This window comes from Diceros bicornis, chromosome 5 (genome assembly GCF_020826845.1).
Source record: "Diceros bicornis minor isolate mBicDic1 chromosome 5, mDicBic1.mat.cur, whole genome shotgun sequence".
Classification (NCBI taxonomy): domain Eukaryota; kingdom Metazoa; phylum Chordata; class Mammalia; order Perissodactyla; family Rhinocerotidae; genus Diceros; species Diceros bicornis.
This window is the reverse complement of record NC_080744.1, coordinates 27,650,951-27,670,330: the sequence shown is the minus strand read 5'-3', so window position 1 is coordinate 27,670,330 and position 19,380 is coordinate 27,650,951. Positions and strand designations below refer to the sequence as shown.

At 41.6% G+C, this 19,380-nt stretch overlaps 1 long non-coding RNA gene across 1 annotated transcript; it reads left to right on the top strand.

Moving 5' to 3' along the window:
* The first annotated feature begins 6,692 nt into the window (after positions 1-6,692).
* LOC131405813 (uncharacterized) lies at positions 6,693-16,057 on the top strand. Its single transcript, XR_009220027.1, has 4 exons — positions 6,693-7,020; positions 7,112-7,226; positions 14,369-14,646; positions 15,751-16,057. It is a non-coding gene; the product is annotated as an uncharacterized LOC131405813 (long non-coding RNA).
* The last annotated feature ends 3,323 nt before the right edge of the window (positions 16,058-19,380 follow it).

Here is a 19,380-nt window from a genome sequence, read left to right as displayed (position 1 = left end):
CATATCTGCTCCCATATCTGCTCTGAGCCGCTTATATTTGGACTGAACATGAGAAGAAAATAAACTGCCATCTTGTTTAAGCTACTTTACATTGGCCTTTGCCACATCAATTGGACCTGTATTCTAATATCATCTTCTATACCTGAAAACCTGTTTTTAGGAAAGGAGCTAACATTATCTATTTATGTTGTGGTTAAATTGCACATAAGCAACAACATTTTTTTTTCTATCACTTGTGGAATCACAGTTTTTGTCCCTAAAATATAATTCTAAGCACATTAGAGAAGGTAGGGATAGAGAAACATTTTGGGGGTCAGAAAAGTTGTCCTGGTTTTCCTGAGAACACTGGGTGTAGACAGCCACTTGCTCCATCCACGTGAGAACTTGTCCCTGCCTGGATGCTAGGGGGACACCTCCCCTCAAGAGGAGCCACCCTCCACAGAACCATCTTATGCTCCATCCAGCCCTCCTTCCTCTGATCTTTTTCCAATTGCATAGTGAGCTTCACTGGGTTCTCTGCAAGAATCCAGAAGCACCTCAAATTGGATGGTGCAGAGCTTAGCTCTTCATCTTTTCCCCTTCCCAAAACAAAATGAAACAAAGCAAGACAACACGAACTCACTCTTTCTATTTTCATTTTCTATATCAAATAATGGCACCACCGTCTACTCAAGTGCCATCCACTCTCTTGCTTCCAGGTCCGTCAAGATGCTGTTCCTTCTACCTTCCTTCTTTCCACTTGGCCCAGGTTCATTCTTTTTTTTATTTATTTTATTTTTTTATTTTTATTTTTATTTATTTATTTATTTTTAATTTTTTGTTTATTGCAGTAACATTGGTTTATAACATTGTAAAAATTTCAGGTGTACATCATTGTACTTCTATTTCTGCATAGATTACATCATGTTCACCACCAAAATACTAATTACAACCCATCACCACACACATGTACCGAATTATCCCTTTCACCCTCCTCCCTCCCCCCTTCCCCTCTGGTAACCACCAATCCAATCTCTGTCCCTATGTGTTTGTTTATTGTTGTTATTATCTACTACTTAATGAAGGAAATCATGCAGTATTTGACCTTCTCCCTCTGACTTATTTCACTTTGCATTATACCCTCAATGTCCATCCATGATGTCACAAATGGCTGGATTTCATCGTTTCTTATGGCTGAGTAGTATTCCATTGTGTATATATACCACAGCGTCTTTATCCATTCGTCCCTTGATGGGCACTTAGGTTGCTCCAAGTCTTGGCTATTGTGAATAACACTGCAATGAACACATGGGTGCATGTACCTTTACAAATTGGTGTTTTCAAGTTCTTTGGATAAATACCCTCAAAAAATCAAGGATAGAACTACCATATGATCCAGCCATCCCACTGCCAGGTTCATTCTTTACTAGGTTCATTCCTCCTCTTCCCTGAGGTTTTAGTTTAGGTGTCACTCTGGCTGGGAAGTCTTCCTGAAGCCCTACAACCAAAGAAGTTTCTCTTCTTATATATTCCTATAGTACTCGGTACTTTCCCTGTCACAGCAGTTACCAAAGGACTATCACTGCTGTTAAAATTCTCTTCCTTATCGCTAGACCACTGGGTCCTTCTTATCATTGAATGTCCTGTGTCTAGCTCAGTGCCTGACCCAAGCAGGGACTCCACAAATATTGTTTGATTGAGTAAATTAATACTGACCAAGAGTACTGAAATAGCGGCCGGCCCCGTGGCTTAGCGGTTAAGTGCGTGCGCTCCGCTGCTGGCGGCCTGAGTTCGGATCCCAGGCGTGCACCGACACATCGCTTCTCTGGCCATGCTGAGGCTGTGTCCCACATACAGCAACTAGAAGGATGTGCAGCTATGACATACAACTATCTACTGGGGCTTTGGGGGGAAAATAAATAAATAAAAAAAATCTTTAAAAAAAAAAAAAGTACTGAAATATCCTTATTCTTTAATCCAGGAAATCCCCTTTGTAGAAGCTAGTCTAAAGAAATAATTGAAAGTTTAGGCAAAGATTTATTGACAGGCAAAAATGTCTGGGAAATAACGTAAACTTAAAAAAAAACCAGGGTACCCAAATGTGTGTGTGTGTGCATGGGCGTATGCATGCAATCCAGTTTTGGTAAAAATATTTATGCATAGATAAAGGACTGAAAAGAAATATATCTAAATATTATTCAATGATATTTCTGGGATGTGGCATTACATCTGATTTTTATTTTTTATATTTTTTCATGTTTTCCAAATTCTATATTTGGAATTCATTATTTAAATAACCAGAAAAAAACCCACTTTGAAAAAATTTAAAATATTCCTTTGGTTGGTGGCTCTTGCTATAGGGCATAGTTTTCTTAACCTTGGAAACTTCCTAAAATTTAAAAATAGTTTCAATTTTCATTATAATATATATGTGTGTGTGTATATATATGTATAAAACAAGTAACATTAAGGCATGTGATGCACTCCTGTGTTTACCCAGATCTTTTGAACACAGAAAATGTTTTTCAAAGAAGCACATATATAACATAATTATTGGCACCATGTATTAGTTTGCTGGGGCTGCCATAACAAAATACAACAAACTGGGTGGCTTAAACAACAGAAATTTATTGTTTCACAGTTCTGGAGGCTTGAAGTCCAAGATCAAGGTGTCAGCAGGACTGGTTCTTCTCGGGGCTATGAGGGAAGGATCTCTTCCAGGCCTCTCCCCTGGGCTTGTAGATGGCCATCTTCTCCCTGTGTCTCTTCATGTTGTTTTCTCTTTATTTGTGTCTGTCTCTGGTCCAAATTTCTCTTTCTTTATAAGAACACCAGTTATGTTGGATTAGAGTTCACCCAAGTAACCTCATTTTAACTTGATTACATCTGTAAAGACCTATCTCTAAATAAGGTCACATTCTGAGGGACCAGGGATTAGGTACCAAGGATTAGGATTCCAACATATCTTTTTTGGGGCTGGGGGAGGGACACGATTCAACCCATAACACCACAGCCATTAATGACTACTTTCATTCCAAAGGCCTTTCCTTCCACGAGCCATAGAAAAACTTTTGGTATTTCTTCCTCTAGTTGCTTGATATCCCGTATTATTCTCCTAAGTGAGATAATAGATAGCAAGACAGAAACACCAAGTTCCATTTATTGTCCTGAAAAGGTAAGGTCATTTTGGTTTTGTGATATTTCCTATGTTAAACCTAGTTGGTACTTGTATAGAACACTGTGTTTTAGAAAGAACTTTTTTGTGCTCACTTAACTGACCCTTGTAATGTCTCTTACAGAGATGAAGAAACTGTGCCTCTCAGAGGGTAAGTGATTTGCACAAAATTGCAGAACTAGCAAATCCAGAGAATTGCTTACAGTCTAGTTTATCTAAATCCTCATTCAGTGTTTCTTCCATTCCATAGAATAGACTCCATGCTCCACGTGACCAAGCCAAACTACCTGCTACTGCATTTAACAAAGAAATGTGAGATTCCATAAGTTGGAGAGTGTGAGACTTATTGACTTTTGTGAAACATTTCTTCTGTTCAAGTATATTTACCACAAAGGGTCGCTGTTCCGATGCGTTGAGTCTAAAGTGTAACCTTTTTATGTTTTATTTCTGTGCAAGGTGTCCTAGCATCTTCAGTTCCCTCATAAATACTTCTTTTCTCCTCCACTTGACACTTAGGGCAAGCTGGTTATTTATTCCATCATCTTGTGACATCTACTCTGTCAAAATGTTACTAGAAGTCATCAGCTCTCACTGATCCTTTGCATGGGAAAAGGGAAAAATTGCTCACTCAGAATACCTTGGGCAAGTCTGGACCTGGAAGAGGCACTTCTCAAATATTTTCTAGTGGTTTTCCATTCCTGTGTTATTGAACAAAGAACTCAAACAACATACCACTATCTTTTCCACGTTAATGTGAGTATCTAACATGTTTCGATTACTGCAGTTGACTGATTCAATTAACATTATGGTGTCTGTTGATTTGACTCTTTTTCTGAATGGCTGTTATTAAAAAAAATTTTGTGTGTTACTGTTATTGAGTTTATACTGGGTAAATACCCAGGAACAGTGAATTAAATTTTTAAAAAAAATCACATAAAAAATCCTACACAACTGCTTTCTACTGACAGTGGTAAATTGCCAGTGATTCAGATGAGAAGGAAGGCAGGGGGAAGGAACTACAATTTGCCATTGACTATATGCCATAGGCTGACTCTGAAGTAGGTAATATTGTTCCTATTTTACAGATGAAGAAACTGAGGCTCAGAGGAGTGAGTTGCCCAAGTTCACAAGGTGGCAGAGCTGGGATTTGGGTTTAGGTCTGTCTGACTGTGAGCTTGTGCCTTTTCTTCTTCTTCGCCTCAATTCCTCCATGGTCAGGGGAATGATTCCACCTCAAATGTCCTTCCCTAGGTGGACAGTAGGGACTAGTGAGGGGTCTGCTCCCCTTTTTAACATTTGTTAAGTGAGATCTAAGAAGCAGATGTGGTCAAGATATTTACATTCTAAGATCCTTTCTTTCCTGTACTGAAGTCCACAGGTCCTGTTGGGTGGTAATGTCGTTCAGTTACAGGTCTCCCCAGGGTAGGATGATTAATTCCTCCACTGTCCCTTCTGGCCTAGGAGTGGTGAATCTTCTGGCTGTTTCTAGCCCCAGGGTGCTTCACCTTTTCCTGTAGGTTTCCCTTAATTCTGCCCACACATTTAAAATATTCCTTTCATTTAGCTTTTCTCCAATCATCCTCTTGAGGTGATTGCCAGGACCCTCAAAGATACAACACTAACACCCATCTTAGGCTCTAGGCAGAGCGAGAAGAAATTTATTATATGTTCCCACTCATCACAGGTCTCTTGGGCTTGAAGATTGGTATTTAAAGATAATTTACATATTTCAAAGAAAGACATTATCATAGGGTCAAGGTTTCAGCAATTAAATTATGAAATCCTTAGCCAAGATTTCAGCTATATTCTGCTTTTTTTCCTGATTCAAAGCAAAGAGATTTTCTATCCTCTTTTCAAAATATATGATTTATTTTTTTATTTTTTATTTTTTTAAATTTTATTTATTTATTTTTTCCCCCAAAGCCCCAGTAGATAGTTGTATGTCATTGTTGCACAGCCTTCTAGTTGCTGTATGTGGGACGCGGCCTCAGCATGGCCGGAGAAGCAGTGCGTCGGTGCGCGCCCGGGATCCGAACCCGGGCCGCCAGCAGTGGAGCGCGCGCACTTAACCGCCAAGCCACGGGGCCGGCCCTCAAAATATATGATTTATTTGGACATTATTTAAAGGAAAAATAAGGCAAATCAGAGGAACAATGTCTTTACATTGATACTTGCTTGTTTCCTTTAAATTCAAATCTATTGAATAATCACTCTGCTGCTATTGCGCCATTTTTAGCACAAAATTTTGTCTGTCTTCCTCTTAAAATGATCCTTTTTATCAACATAGTAATACCTCAAACTTAGTTGACCATCAATTTTTACTCAATATGCACTTCAGTTGAATTCTTTTTTTTTTTTTGTGAGGAAGATTGGCCCTGAGCTAACATCTGCCAATCCTCCTCTTTTTGCTGAAGAAGACTGGCCCTGGGCTAACATCCATGCTCAGCTTCTTCCACTTTATATGGGACGCCGCCACAGCATGGCTTGCCAAGCAGTGCGTCGGTGCACGCCCAGGATCTGAACCGGCGACCCCCGGGCCGCCACAGCGGAGTGCGTGCACTTAACCGCTTGTGCCACTGGGCCGGCCCCAAGAATTCTGTTTTTTTTAGTGAGGAAGATTAGCCCTGAGCTAATACCCATTGCCAATCCTCCTCTTTTTCCTGAGGAAGGTTGGCCCTGAGCTAACATCTGTGCCCATCTCCCTCCACTTTATATGTGGGATGCCTGCCACAGCATGGCTTGATAAGCAGTGTGTAGGTCCGTGCCCGTGATCCAAACCTGTGAACTCTGGGCCACCAAAGTGGAGTGTGTGAACTTAACCACTGTGCCAATGGGCCGGCCCCTGAATTCTTTTTTAAGTAGCCTCTCTGTGTGGAAAAATCTCCATTTTTGCAACTCCTTCACAGAGTTTTTTTTTATTTATTTTTATTTTTTATAATCTCCTGTTTAAAGGACAAATGTGCCGGTAGGTGTTTATAACACCATCTCTTCTTTCTCTCTCTAAAAATATTTCAAGAGAAAGTTCAAGTTCTTTTTGTATGAATCTTTAACTAAAGATCATCGTGGGGAGGGGTCCCAACAGGCCCAAGCTAGAGAGAAACCTGAGTTATCTTTTGGTCAAAGAGGTTTACACAGACGCCAGCTCTAAATTATTTCCAAAGAGAAGAACAAGGTTCTGATTCTTTCCTGTCATTTCTCTTCTCTTGTCTCACTCTTTTCTCTTATTTTGCCTTTTCTTATCTCTCATTTTAATTTTTCTTTCCCTCTTCACCCAAAGCTATACTTTCCCTTTTTTTCATTTATTTTCCTATCCTATTAAAATATTCTATTTCCCTTCTTTCTGTCTCTGTGTTATCTTAAAGCTTGATGCACTCAGCATGCATTTTTTCCACTTTGACTCACAAACTCCTGTTTCTTTCCCTTGACACCAAATTCCCCCTCTCTCTCTCATGGAAAATGTAAACATCCAGAGGTCTGGTCCTGTGGTAGGACCTGGAAGCACCAGCTACTTGACGGTAAAGTCACGGGGTTCTGTGTGTGGGCTCTAGGGGGTGTTGCAGTGTGAGGCTTGTCCCGGGTGCAGGAGGAGCAGCAGTCTTGCTCCCCACAGAGCTCTGAGGAGCCTGAACCAAGAGCTTGCTCAACAGAGAGGAGACACAGCTGCCAGGAAGCACCAGGTTCCCTGAAGAAGGGCCATCTGTAAAAACACTGTGCTGACACAGAGGTGCTGCTCCCTCTTGAGAGCCCAGTCTCTGGGCTGGGGCAGTATCTCCAGCTGAGGTGGGCTGGAAAGGAGCCCCCAGACAGCTAGGCTTAAGCCATGGCCTCTGCACATATCTCAACGCTTGCAATTCTCTTCACACTGAGTGAGTAATATTATCTTCCCATTTTCCACCTGCATTATTTGCTTACATTCTTTTCAGCAGCTTCCCTGATGCAATGTGGATTAATTTACAGGTGGCCTGAGAGCTCAGTCGGTGACTCAGCCGGAAGATCAGGTCACTGTGGCCGAAGGGGATCCACTCACTGTGAAGTGCACATATTCATTTTCTGGGAGCCCTTATCTCTTTTGGTATGTCCAATATCCCAACCAAGGCCTTCAGTTCCTTCTGAAATACACCACAGGGGACAACCTGGTTAAAGGCAGCAACGGTTTTGAGGCTGAATTTAATAAGAGCCAAACTTCTTTCCACCTGAAGAAACCATCTGTCCTCAGTAGTGACTCTGCTGTGTACTTCTGTGCTGGGAGTGACACAGTGGTGGGGGCTGCAGGGAGAGCTGAACACAATCCTCTGAGAACGGTAAAAACCATTTCCCTGAAGCCTTTATGTCCCTCCACAAGAGGGTGGTGTGGTTCCAGGTCACGTTACTTATTATAACTAAATTACAATTTAAAGCCACAGAATTTGTTCATTTGACAAATATTTATTGAATCCTTATGTGCCAGGTACTGTGTTAAGCACTGATCATAAAGAGATGAAAGAAACGATCCTTGTGCCAAGGTTGAATCCACATTGAATCCCTTGTGTGCAAGACGTGATCCCAAATATTTACAAACCCATTAAATTCTCACTCACCACCATGATCATGAGCTTCACTTTACAGATGAAGGGACTAAGACACAGACAATTTAAGTATCTCACTCAAGTCACAAAACTATTAAATGGCAGATTGAAACCCAGGCACTCTGCCTCACGAGTGCATGGTCTACCCACTCCACTTATCTGCCAGCCTATAGGCTCCTTGAGGCATGAGACTGTGATTTCAGCGATGGCGTAGCCCTATCTCCGGAAATGGTCCCTATCAAAAAAAGGTGTGGTTGTAGGAATGAACAGTAAATCAACAACTCAAAAACAGTTTTGTAAGTGCTAAGATAGAGAATTGCAGAAAATGCAATGTGCAGTGAGGAAATAGAAGTAGCTTAGCTGTGAAAGAAGGAGAGAGAGAATGCATAATGGAAGGAGAATTTGAACCAGGAGAGGATTTAAACATGTAGTTCTACACACGGCTGCTTACAGCTCCTATGCTCACATCTCCTTATGTACACCATTGAGAAGGATTGGACTTGATGCTCCTCCCTCCCTCCCTCCCCCTCTCTCCCTCTCTTCCTCCCCCTCCCTCCTTTCTTTCCTCCTTCCATCCCTCCCTCCCTCCCTCCCTCCCTCCGTGTGTCTATCTCCCTTCCTCTCTCTCTCTTTCTCTTGCTCCAATTTAGAATATCCTGAGAAGGGCTCTGGTTGACTCAATGTGAGTCACATGCTCTTTCTAGGACTAACCAGTGGTGGTTGTGGGTGTGGGTTGCTAGGATTAGCCCAGCTTTGCTTGCACATTTGGCCAATTAATGGTGGCTGGGGGGATGATTCTGCAAAAAGTTAGCAGTTCCATTTTGAACTACGTGGGTCAAAGAAGTATGCCCCAAAAGAAATTAATTTTTACATAAGGACTTATATTTGTTTATTTTTTCCAAATGGATAACCAATGATAGGAATACCACTTATTGAAAAACTCACTCCTGCCCCATAGATTTGGAATACTACATTTATAGTACACTAAATTCCCAAATATACCTGGGTCTGTTGTTAAACTCTATTCTTGTAGTTCTGTGCTATAATGTGCTCCTTTAGGGAGAGTCACTCTCCAGCCTCTGGCTTACACCTTGTGATCTACTCCCCTTCTTTTCCTATCCCTAAGTCCATCACATACCTGAGGGGCTTTGCAAACAAGGATGTGGACACCTTGCAAACAAGGATGTGGACCTTAGTCCACATGTCTATAATCCCTGCAAACAGGCATCCTTTGGCGCCCCTTGAGCCGAGGATTGTGTACACTAGTGGGCTATCTGCATCTCGGAAGGTGGTTTTTGGAAGAAGCACATGCAGACCTTAAAAGTGGATCTGGGGACATGTGTGCAGGGAATTTTGGGATCCTGAGTACCCAGAGCATGGTCTAGATGAGGTATTTAGACTCCAGTGGTCCATGTATCCTTGGCTCTTTGGATTTCTCATAGGGATTAGGGTAAGAGCAGCTAAAAGAAGGCTGGAGCTGAGCTTTTTAAAGTGCACAACTAGAGCAGGGACATTGTTTGCTCATGTCTAAGAGTGGGAGCATTGTGTACCATTACTGCCCCAAATGCATTTTGGGGTAAATGGCTATTCTCAGCATACTACACCATCAACCTCGCTCCGTGGTCTGCTTCTGCCTTTGATACTTTTAAGTAGGTTTTATGCAAGTCCTGCAAGTGAAAGAAGGGTGTTTACACAATTACAACTCATTCATTCATTTACCTACTCATTCAACAATTATTTGTAGGATCCCCACTACGTGCCAGGCATTGTTCTTGTCATTGGGAGTACAATGGTGAACAAACTCTTCCCATTCAGTCATTTCCCAGACTTGGAAGGTGTTGATACCATTTCCCTACCCAAATGAAATTATTTCTCAGTCAAAGACACACAACTCTCAAGAATATTTCCTTCTCAGGAAGACTCTCCAGGGTCAGACTAGCCCTCAGACACTTGTTTTCATCATGTGATGCGGTGGGAGGGGAGTCATGTAGGGAAATGGGAATCTATATTTTCTCCATTATTGGAATTTGGAAATCAGGTTTTCACCTAGATTTCCTCTCCCCATTCCTAGTACTCAGAGTAAAACCAGGGCTCCTGAGTTCTGAGATGTCAGAGCTGGAATTTGTTCCTTCTCCTCTTGTTGTCCCCAGTCCAGGACACTAACTAGATAGAAATCATAATTCTTCCCTTCCAAGGCTGCCCACATCCAGGCCCCTCATGGGTTTGTGCTCAGCCCCCTCTGCAGTACCCCCCCACTGTGTCTCTCAGAACACAGTAGTACACGGCCGAATGTGACATTTGCACTGAGGGTGCAATGGATATCCATCAGGAGAAACCACCCTCCACAGAACCATCTTATCCTCCATCCAGTCCTCCCTCCTGTAATCTTTTTCTGATTGCATAGTGAGCTTCACTGGGTCCTCTGCAAGAATCCAGAGGCACCTCAAATTGAATGGTGCAGAGCTTAGCTCTTCATCTTTTCCCCTTCCCAAAACAAAATGAAACAAAACAAGACAAGACAAACTTACTCCTTCTATTTTCATTTTCTATATGAAACAATGGCACCACCATCTACTCAAGTGCCATCCACTGCCTTGCTTCCAGGTCTGTCCAGATACTGTTCCTTATGCCTTCCTACTTCCTACTTCTTCCTACTTGGCCCAGGTTCTTTCTTTACTAGGTTCGTTCCTCCTCTTCCCTTAGCTTTTAGTTCATGTGTCACCCCGGCTGGGAAGTCTTCCTGAAGTCCCACAACCAAAGCACTTTCTCTTCCTGTATATTCCTATAGTACTCGGTACTTTCCCTATCACAGCAGTTATCAGAGGACTATCACTGCTTTTAAAATTCTCTTCCTTATCACTAGACCACTGGGTCCTTCTCATCATTGAATGTCCAGTGCCTATCTCAGTGCCTGACCCAAGTAGGGACTCCACAAATATTGTTTGAGTAAATTGATACTTACCAAGAGTATGGAAATATCCTTATTCTTTAATCCAGGAAATCCCCTTTGTAGAAGCTAGTCTGAAGAAATAATTGAAAGTGTAGACAAAGATTTACATACAAAGGTGTTTATCATAGTATTCTTTCTAAAATCCAAATATTTAATACTAGGAAAATTGATAAATAAATTATAGTACATCTCTATCATGGAATATTTTGAAGCCATTGAAATTGAAATTTTGTGTATATTTATTGACAAGCAAAAATGTTTGGGAAATAACTTTAAGTTAAAAAAAACCTAGAGTACCCAAATGTGTGTGTGTGTGTGCACATGCAATCCAATTTTGTTAAAAATATTTATGCATAGACAAAAGACTGAAAAGAAATATACCCAAATATTATTCAATCATATTTCTGGGACATGGCATTACGCATGATTTTTATATTTTATACTTTTTCATATTTTCCAAATTCTGTATTTAGAACTCATTATTTTAATAACCAGAAAAAGACCCACTTTTAAAAAATTTAAAATGTTCCTCTGTTTGATGGCTCTTGCTATATAGGGCATGATTTTCCCTCTCAACCTCCGGAACTTTCTAGAATTTGCTTTAACAATTGTTTTGATTTTTTATTATATGTATATATATATATGTGTGTATAGCAAATAGCATTAATGCATATTATGCATTTATCCAGACCCTTTGAACACAAAAGATGTTTTTCAAAGGAGCACGTATATAATATATAATTATTAGCACCATGTGTTAGTTTGCTAGGGCTGCCATAACAAAATACTACCAACTAGGTGGCTTAAAGTCCAAAGAGGCTTGAAGTCCAAGATCAAGGTGTCAGCAGGAATGGTTCCTTCTGGAGGCTGTGAGGGAAGGATCTCTTCCAGGCCTCTCTCCTTGGCTTGTAGATGACCATCTTCTCCCTGTGTCTCTTAATATTATTTCCCCTTTATTCGTGTCTGTCTCTGTATCCAAATTTCCCTTTTTTAAAAGGATATCAGTTATATTGGATTAGAATCCACCCAAATAACCTCCTTTTAACTTGATTACTTCTGTAAAGACCTATGTCTAAATAAGGTACCCGGGATTAGGACTCTAACATATCTTTTTTTGGGGTGGGGGAGGGACAAAATTCAACCCACAACACCACAACAATTAATGATTACTTTCATTCCAAAGGCTGAGACATAGAAAACTTTTGGTGTTTCTTCCTCTAGTTGCTTGATATCCAGTAATGTTCTCCTAAGTGAGATAATAGATGGTGACACAGAAACATCAAATTCCATTTGTTGGCCTGAAAATGTAAGATCATTTTGATCTTGTGACATTTCCTACGTTAAACATAGTTTGTGTTTGTATAGAACACTGTGTTTTAGCAAGAACGTTCTTGTGCTCGTTTAACTGAGCCCTGTAATCTCTCTTACACAGATGAAGAAACTGTGCCCCTCAGAAGGGAAGTGATTTGCACAAATTGCGCAACCAGCAAGTCCAGAGAATTGCTTACAATCCAGTTTGTCTAACTCCTCATTCAGTATTTCTTCTGTCCCATAAAATAGACTCCATGCTCCACACGACCAAGCCAAACTAGCTGCTACTGCATTTAAAAAAAGAAATGTGATGTTCTATAAGTGCATGGGTCTGAGATCCAGCGATTTTTGTGAAACATTTCTTCTGTCCAAGTATATTTACCACAAGGGGTCGCTGTTGCAACGAGTTGAGTCTAAACTGTAACCCTTTTATGTTTTATTTCTGTACAAGGTGTCCTAGCATCTTCAGCTCCCTCATAAATACTTCCTTTCTCCTCCACTTGATACTGAGGGCAAGCTGGTTATTTATTCCATTGCTTTATGATATCTATTCTCTCGAAACGTTCCTAGAAGTCATTGGCACTCACTGAGATTTTGCATGGAAAAATTGCTCACTCACAGTACCTTGGGCAATTCTAGACCTGGAAGAGGCACTTCCCAAATATTTTCTAGTGATTTTCTGTTCCAATATTATGTAATCAAAGAATTCAAACAACACACCACTATCTTTTCCACGTTAATGTGAGTATCTAACATGTTTTGATTACTGCGATTGACTGATTCAATTAACATTATGGTGTCTTTCGATTTGACTCTTTTCCTGAATGGCTGTTATTTAAAAATATTTTGTGTGTGTTACTGTTATTGAGTTTATATTGGACATTTCTTGAAGGAAGAGTGAATGGTGGTAAAAAAGTCACGTATATAATCCTATACAAGTGCTTTCTACTGACTGTGGTAAACTGCACGTGATTCAGATGACAAGGAAGGGGATGGGAAGGAACTACAACTCACTGTTGACTATATACCATAGGCTGACTCTAAAGTGCCTATTATCGTTCCTAATTTACAGATGAAGAAACGGAAGCTCAGAGGAATGAGTTGCCCAAGGTCACAAGGTGGCAGAGCTGGGATTTGGGTTTAGGTCTGTCTGACTATGAACTTGTGTCATTTCTTCTTCTGCACTTCACTTCCTCCGCGGTTAGGGGAATGATTCCACCTCAAATGTCCTTCCCTAGCTGGTCAGTAGGGACTTGTCAGGGGTCTGCTCCCGTTTTTAGCATTTGTTAAGTGACATCTGAGAAGTCGTTGTTAGATATGAACCTAGTGAGATTATAAAAGGACACTAGGGTGTCAGGAGATGAAAGGTCCAGTTCAGATGGCCTCATGTGCTCTTTTGTGGACTAAGATTAGGATTCTCTGTTTCATCTGGCTACACAGGGATCAGTGGAGGATTTCTGGGCATAAAGTACCAAGTCAGAACGGTTATTCTCAGAGCTCCATGTGTCTCAGAATGACTACAATAGATGGCCACCTTCTGGGACTGTGGAAAAGTGATGTGAATAAGGAGCCTGACAGAATCTACCCTCTCCTGCATTTGCTTCTTTCGGACCAAATCTATAAGGGGTTAGACCTTAGCAAAGATCTAAAGGGAAATCCAGGTTGCTATGCTGTTGGCTGGAAGTTTTTACCCCCTATTCTTCCAGAGTGTTCAGTTGAAGCTTGAAGGGAAGCCCATTCTGAGGAGTCGCCACCCTGCTATTGGCTGGCTCCTGGGGACAGCCCCGGGTGAGGGCTGCTAGTGTGGGCTCTGGAAGGTGCTGCTGTGTCTCTTCCCTGGTTCGTATCCTGGCCCAGGCTCAGACTCAGCAACAGAGCCTAGACCTTGGGTCCTGGTTTACACCTAGAATATGAGGCAGGTGACAAGACTGACAGTGCTCCTGATCTTGGGTGAGTTATTTTGGGATTAAGAAGAATGGAATCTGGATCTGGACAGGGATCTGCAAGCTCACCTGCTACCAGTGCTCTTTATCCAAGATGTTGAGGGCTGGCTTTGAGGTCCTGTTTTCTCAAGGCAGTTATGTACATTATGTGAGGGGTGTCTTAGTGCAATCAAGATGTTCTGGGTTAGTGAGCCCCAGGTCCATCCATAAGAGGGAGAAATTAGACCTGTCCCATCTATACATGTGCTCCTGGGATTCCTTGGAATAAATATAAAAAATTTTGTCCTGAAAAAAATGAGAAGTAAATTGTATGTGTCTGTTTATGGTGGGGAAGTAGGGTGTGGGGTGGATTTGACCGTGAGAGAGAAGCTGCAGGGTGCTGAGATGGATCTTCAATTCACCTTGATTTCAAGATAGGACTAGTTTTGTGTTTTTACTCCCACAGGTACTTTGAGCCTTGCTAAGACCACCCAGCTCGCCTTCATTGACACATATGAAGGACAAGAGGTGAACATACCCTGTAACCACAGCAACATTGCTACGGATGAGTACATCTTCTGGTACCGACAGTTCCCCAGCAAGGGACCACAATTTTTTATTCAAGGATTTAAGAAAAACGTGACAAATGAAGTGGCATCTCTGTCCATCCCCGCCGACAGGAAGTCCAGCACCCTGAGTCTGCCCCAGGCTGCCCTGAGAGACTCTGCTGTGTACTACTGCATCGTGAGTAACACACAGTGAGACAGACGGGGCTGCACCTGTGCAGTATCCCCTTGGGGTGGGCACCACAGCCCGGGGGAAGCTGAAAAGTAGTGCTTTCTAAAATGCTTATTTTATTTTCAGAAGGTATTAGAAAATCCATGCATCCTTTTACTATTTAAAAAATTTTTGATCTTATTTATTTCTTAAATAGGCATTCTGCTTACATGATCTAAAATTCAAAAACTATAAAAAGGCATACGGTGCAATGTCTTCATGTCACCATTGTCCCTGAGCTGCTCGTTATTCAAAATGAGGCAATCTTGGTATTTATGCTACTGTTTCTTAGCTCACTGGTGCCCCTCAGTTCATGTGTGTACACACACACACACACAATGCACACACACATAATATGCACACATATTATGCAAACACACACTCCACACGCTTACATGCACACTGCACACAGTCAATGTGAACAACATGTTTCTCAGCTTTTGAAAAATTTAGCCCAAGTGTCGGATTATTATTCATTGTTGTACAAATTTTGAGCACACCTTTGGTCATTTTCAAGCACCTGCAAGATGGTTTCCAAGTCTCCTGGGAGTTTAGCCATCTCACTCTCTCTCTCCATTGTCCCTCTTTCTCTTTTCTTTCGTCACATTCCCCCGTTGTGGATGGTATGGCAAGGAGAATGGAGAAGACGGTAGAGAAGGGGACCGAGAGAGTTTTTGTTTCTGATTGGTGTGAACCTCTGCAGAAACAGAGGTTCTGGTTAATCATCATTTTTCAGAGTTGGGTCCTTTGGGGGCCCAAGGGAGACAGGAATAATGACAAAGTTCCTGGCAATCTTGCTAGTGCTCCTGTGGCTTCATCAGGACTATGAGGGTATTGTTGTTGTTATTATTATTATTATTTTTATGGGAGGTTGTCTTTGATTTTGGCAACAGAGAAAGCAATATTTGATATTTTCTTTGAGACTGATAGGGCGAGACCATGGGATGGGAGGGTGTTTCCATCTAGCTCATCTTTGGTTTGAGTAGGGGAGTAGTAGTATGAAAAAACAAATAATGGTGGAGTGTTAGAGCCCATAAACTCATCTCCTTTGCCTGATGTCTTTCTAAACAGGGATGAGGAGCCTGCTGAAGGTGGAGCAGAGTGCTGAGTCACTGAATGTTCAGGACAGAGCCAGCTCTTCTCTCAACTGCACTTAAGAAGACCACTGTTTCCAGTACTTCATGGGGTACAGATAGTGTCCTGGAAAAAGCCTAGGGTTTCTGATTCCCAGACTCTCAAATGGAGAAAATGAGGAAAGGAGATTCACAGCATCTGAACAAAGACAAGATATACACCTCCCTGAACATCACAGATTTGAAGCCTGGAGATTCAGACACCCTCATCTGTGTAGCAAGTTCACAGTGATCCCCAAGTCCTTGGAGCCTCTGCTCAAGCCAGCGGTGGAGGGTCCAGCCACACTCCTGACATGAGAGTTGAGAGAGTGGAGTAGAGGGGAATCTCTGTAATGTTTCTATCTACTTACAAAAATAAATACCCATATCTGAGAGGCATGTGTGTTTATCTAAGGAAGACATTAGACTATTCTACCTAGAGGAATTTCCACCTAAAGGAAATTATAGGTAGAATATTGGCCTGGGTAAATGATCAAAATGTTCTCTATCCTCATTGGCATTTCATCCCATCTTTATTCATGGTATCTCAGTTGGATGATGTCTTGGTTGTAGTCCAGAGGAAAAGAGCCCTGTCTTGAAGACGGGGGAACTAGGAGTACAGTCTGTGTTCTGTGAAGAAGTCGCTGACTATAAGGAAGCAACACAATTAGGTTTAATTTCAAGGTCTAGTTTTACGAACAGGAATCTGCATGTTGAGCACTTTGAACGAAAGCCACTGAGGGATGGTAGAAAGAGCACTGGGATTAGAAGGAGTAAATTCTAATTCTAGTCGTATTTCATCTTTGCTATGTGCCCTTGGGTAGCAAAACGGAGTGGAAAAAGAATAAGCATGGAAACCAGGCAATCCTGGGTTTGAATTTGAGACCTGTTACCCTTAAGAGTTTGACCTTTGTCATATACTTATGGGATCTGAGCTTTAATACCTCCTCCATAAAATGGGGATCATAATACTATCTTACGGCATTACTATGAGGTTAAAATAATATCACACCAAAGGTCCTGCACTTAAACAGCACTTATCAGACAAACTCTACCAATGTCCTGTGTTATCATTTCTCATAAAGGAGTTGTTAAACCTGATCGGCCAACCCTACAAAGTTGTTTCAAGGATGACATAAAATTCTGTGTGTTCAGATTCTTCATAAATTGAAGAAGACCTAAATAAATATAAGAAATTTTTGGGAGATAAATCTCTTGGTCTTATCTCTGAACAAAAAATCAATAAATTGATCAGCTGTTTCTCTGTATAAAGATCACATGACTTTTTTGCCAAATGATCCCCAGGACGAGGCTTTCAAAGTTCAAGTAGATAAATGGCGGCTCATGAAATTATTGGTGTCTCTGGGTTCCCAGGGATGGATGGGTAACTCTCTGCCTCTAGGCTGAAGACAGCCTGTAAGAATGAATGATTACAAAATGTTCAGCGCTTTGTATAATTACAGAGACCAGGATGAGTTTTCATCTGTGTTTCCAGCAGTCAACAGTTTATCAAGGAACACAGCCCTGTTCTTATTTAGTGATAGGACTTTCATCTTAGTGATCAGAAGCAGAAGTATTTATCAAGTGCTCGTTAGAGTAGGGCTCTGGCTTAGATCTCACCACTACACTGAGCAGTATAATTTATTCTACCAAATTCCATTTCTTCCTAGAGACTATTATTCTCCTGTTCCAGTATGATCTGGTTGTTTAGTAACTTTTCTTCGCAGACTGTTAATTAGAATTTATGAAAAGTTTTTTTCTGTTTACTGAATTATCTTTGTTTTTTTAGGGTCATTTAAAATTTATCTTGACGTTCATCATTCATATTGCAGACTTTCTCTAAATTTATGCTGATCCCTGGCTTATTTGAGAACGAAGTAATTATAAAAAAACTAACTGGAGATCCATGTAGGTGGCAAGGGATTGTAAGCAGGCAGGATTTCCTTGAAAGCAATTGGGTAAAGAGGTGGCTATTTTTCTGAAACCTCTAAATACCAGCATGTGGAAGCGTTTGCTCTGAGAGTACTAATACCCATTCCAGCGTCAGTTGACTTCCTTTACATTTTACCAAAATTTTTTTAGAAGTTTCTTTTTCTTGCCCGGCAGGTGAAGCTTGGCTACAGAACATTCATCTTTTATGTATGTCAAAATGTGTGGGAAGGACAGAAGCTTTCAACTGAATGAATTACTAAAGTTTTGATTCAGACAAGATGAGGCTTGGAGTGACATCATCAAAATGGTTGCATAAGAATTTTTACCACTCATCTCCCCCAGAAACATATATTTGAACAATTATCTGCCTTCACAAGGGCCTTCACAAGAGCCAAGGATTACAGGTGAGGGATTACAGTAACTGGGTGAAGCACAGAAATAAGAAAATATGCATTGAGGAGGGTAAGGAAAGATAGATTCACATTACACTCATCAACCCTCCCCCAAGCCGAGACAGCCCATTGTGGAGAGAGACACCTTCCCTGTGGGAGGAGAGTAAAGTGAGTACCTGAATTCTCCCCTGCTCACCCCTGCATCTGCCAGCTCCAGTGGCCCCAGGTGCTTCCTGCATCCCCAGGTAGATCCTGTGGCACCAGGTTCCCAGTGGGCTCCTGTGAGCCAAGGCTCCCTGGATCACCTTGGCACCTACCAGCTCCAGTGACCCCAGGCAGCTCCCAGTGCTCCAGGTTCCCAGATTGCTCCTGTGAACTGAAACCCTTGATCCACCCCAGTATCTGCCAGCTCCTCTGGCCCCAGGTGGCTCCTATTGCTCCCAGCTCCCATAGGCTCCTGGTGGGATCCTATGAAGCTAGTCTCCCAGGTCTCCCAAGCACCAGCCAGCTCTCATGAGCCTGGGCAGCTCCTGTGTTCCCAAGCTCCCAACTGGCACCTGCAAACCCAGAACCCTGACTGGGCCCAGTGCCAGGTTGACCACTGTGGACCTGGGCTTTTGGTGCACTTCAGCAGTAAGCCTGCCCCTAAACACTCCCACCAGATGGCCTATCCAGAATCTCTGGCTGGTGAATATGACTGTCAAAGCCAGTCTGTAAAGCCTGGAAGAGATGCCTACTTCTTTAAATGTTAAGACACCAATGCAAGGACACAAGGATCATGGATAATCAAGGACCATGAATAACCAACCACCAGAGGAAACTAATAAAACTCCAATGCCTAACCCTAAAGGAGACCTATGAACTGTCTGACAAAGATTTCAGAATGGTCCTCTTAAAGAAATTCAGGGAACTACAAGAAAACACAAATGGAAAACTAAATGAAAATAGGAAAACAATACATTAACAAAACAAGAAGTTCAACAAAGATATAGAAATCATTAAAAAAATCAAACAAGAATCCTCGAGTTGAGGAATAGAATGAGTGAACTGAAGAATTAAAGAGAGAGCTTCAACAGCAGATTCGGCCTCAGAAGAAAGATAACCTAGAAGAAATGGACACATTCTTAGAAACATACAGCCTACCAAGACTGAATCATGAGGAAATAGAAAATCTGAACAGACCTATAATGAGTAAGGAAATAGAAACTATAATAAAAAATTCTCCCAACAAAGAAAAGCCTAGGACCAGATGGTTTCACTGGTGA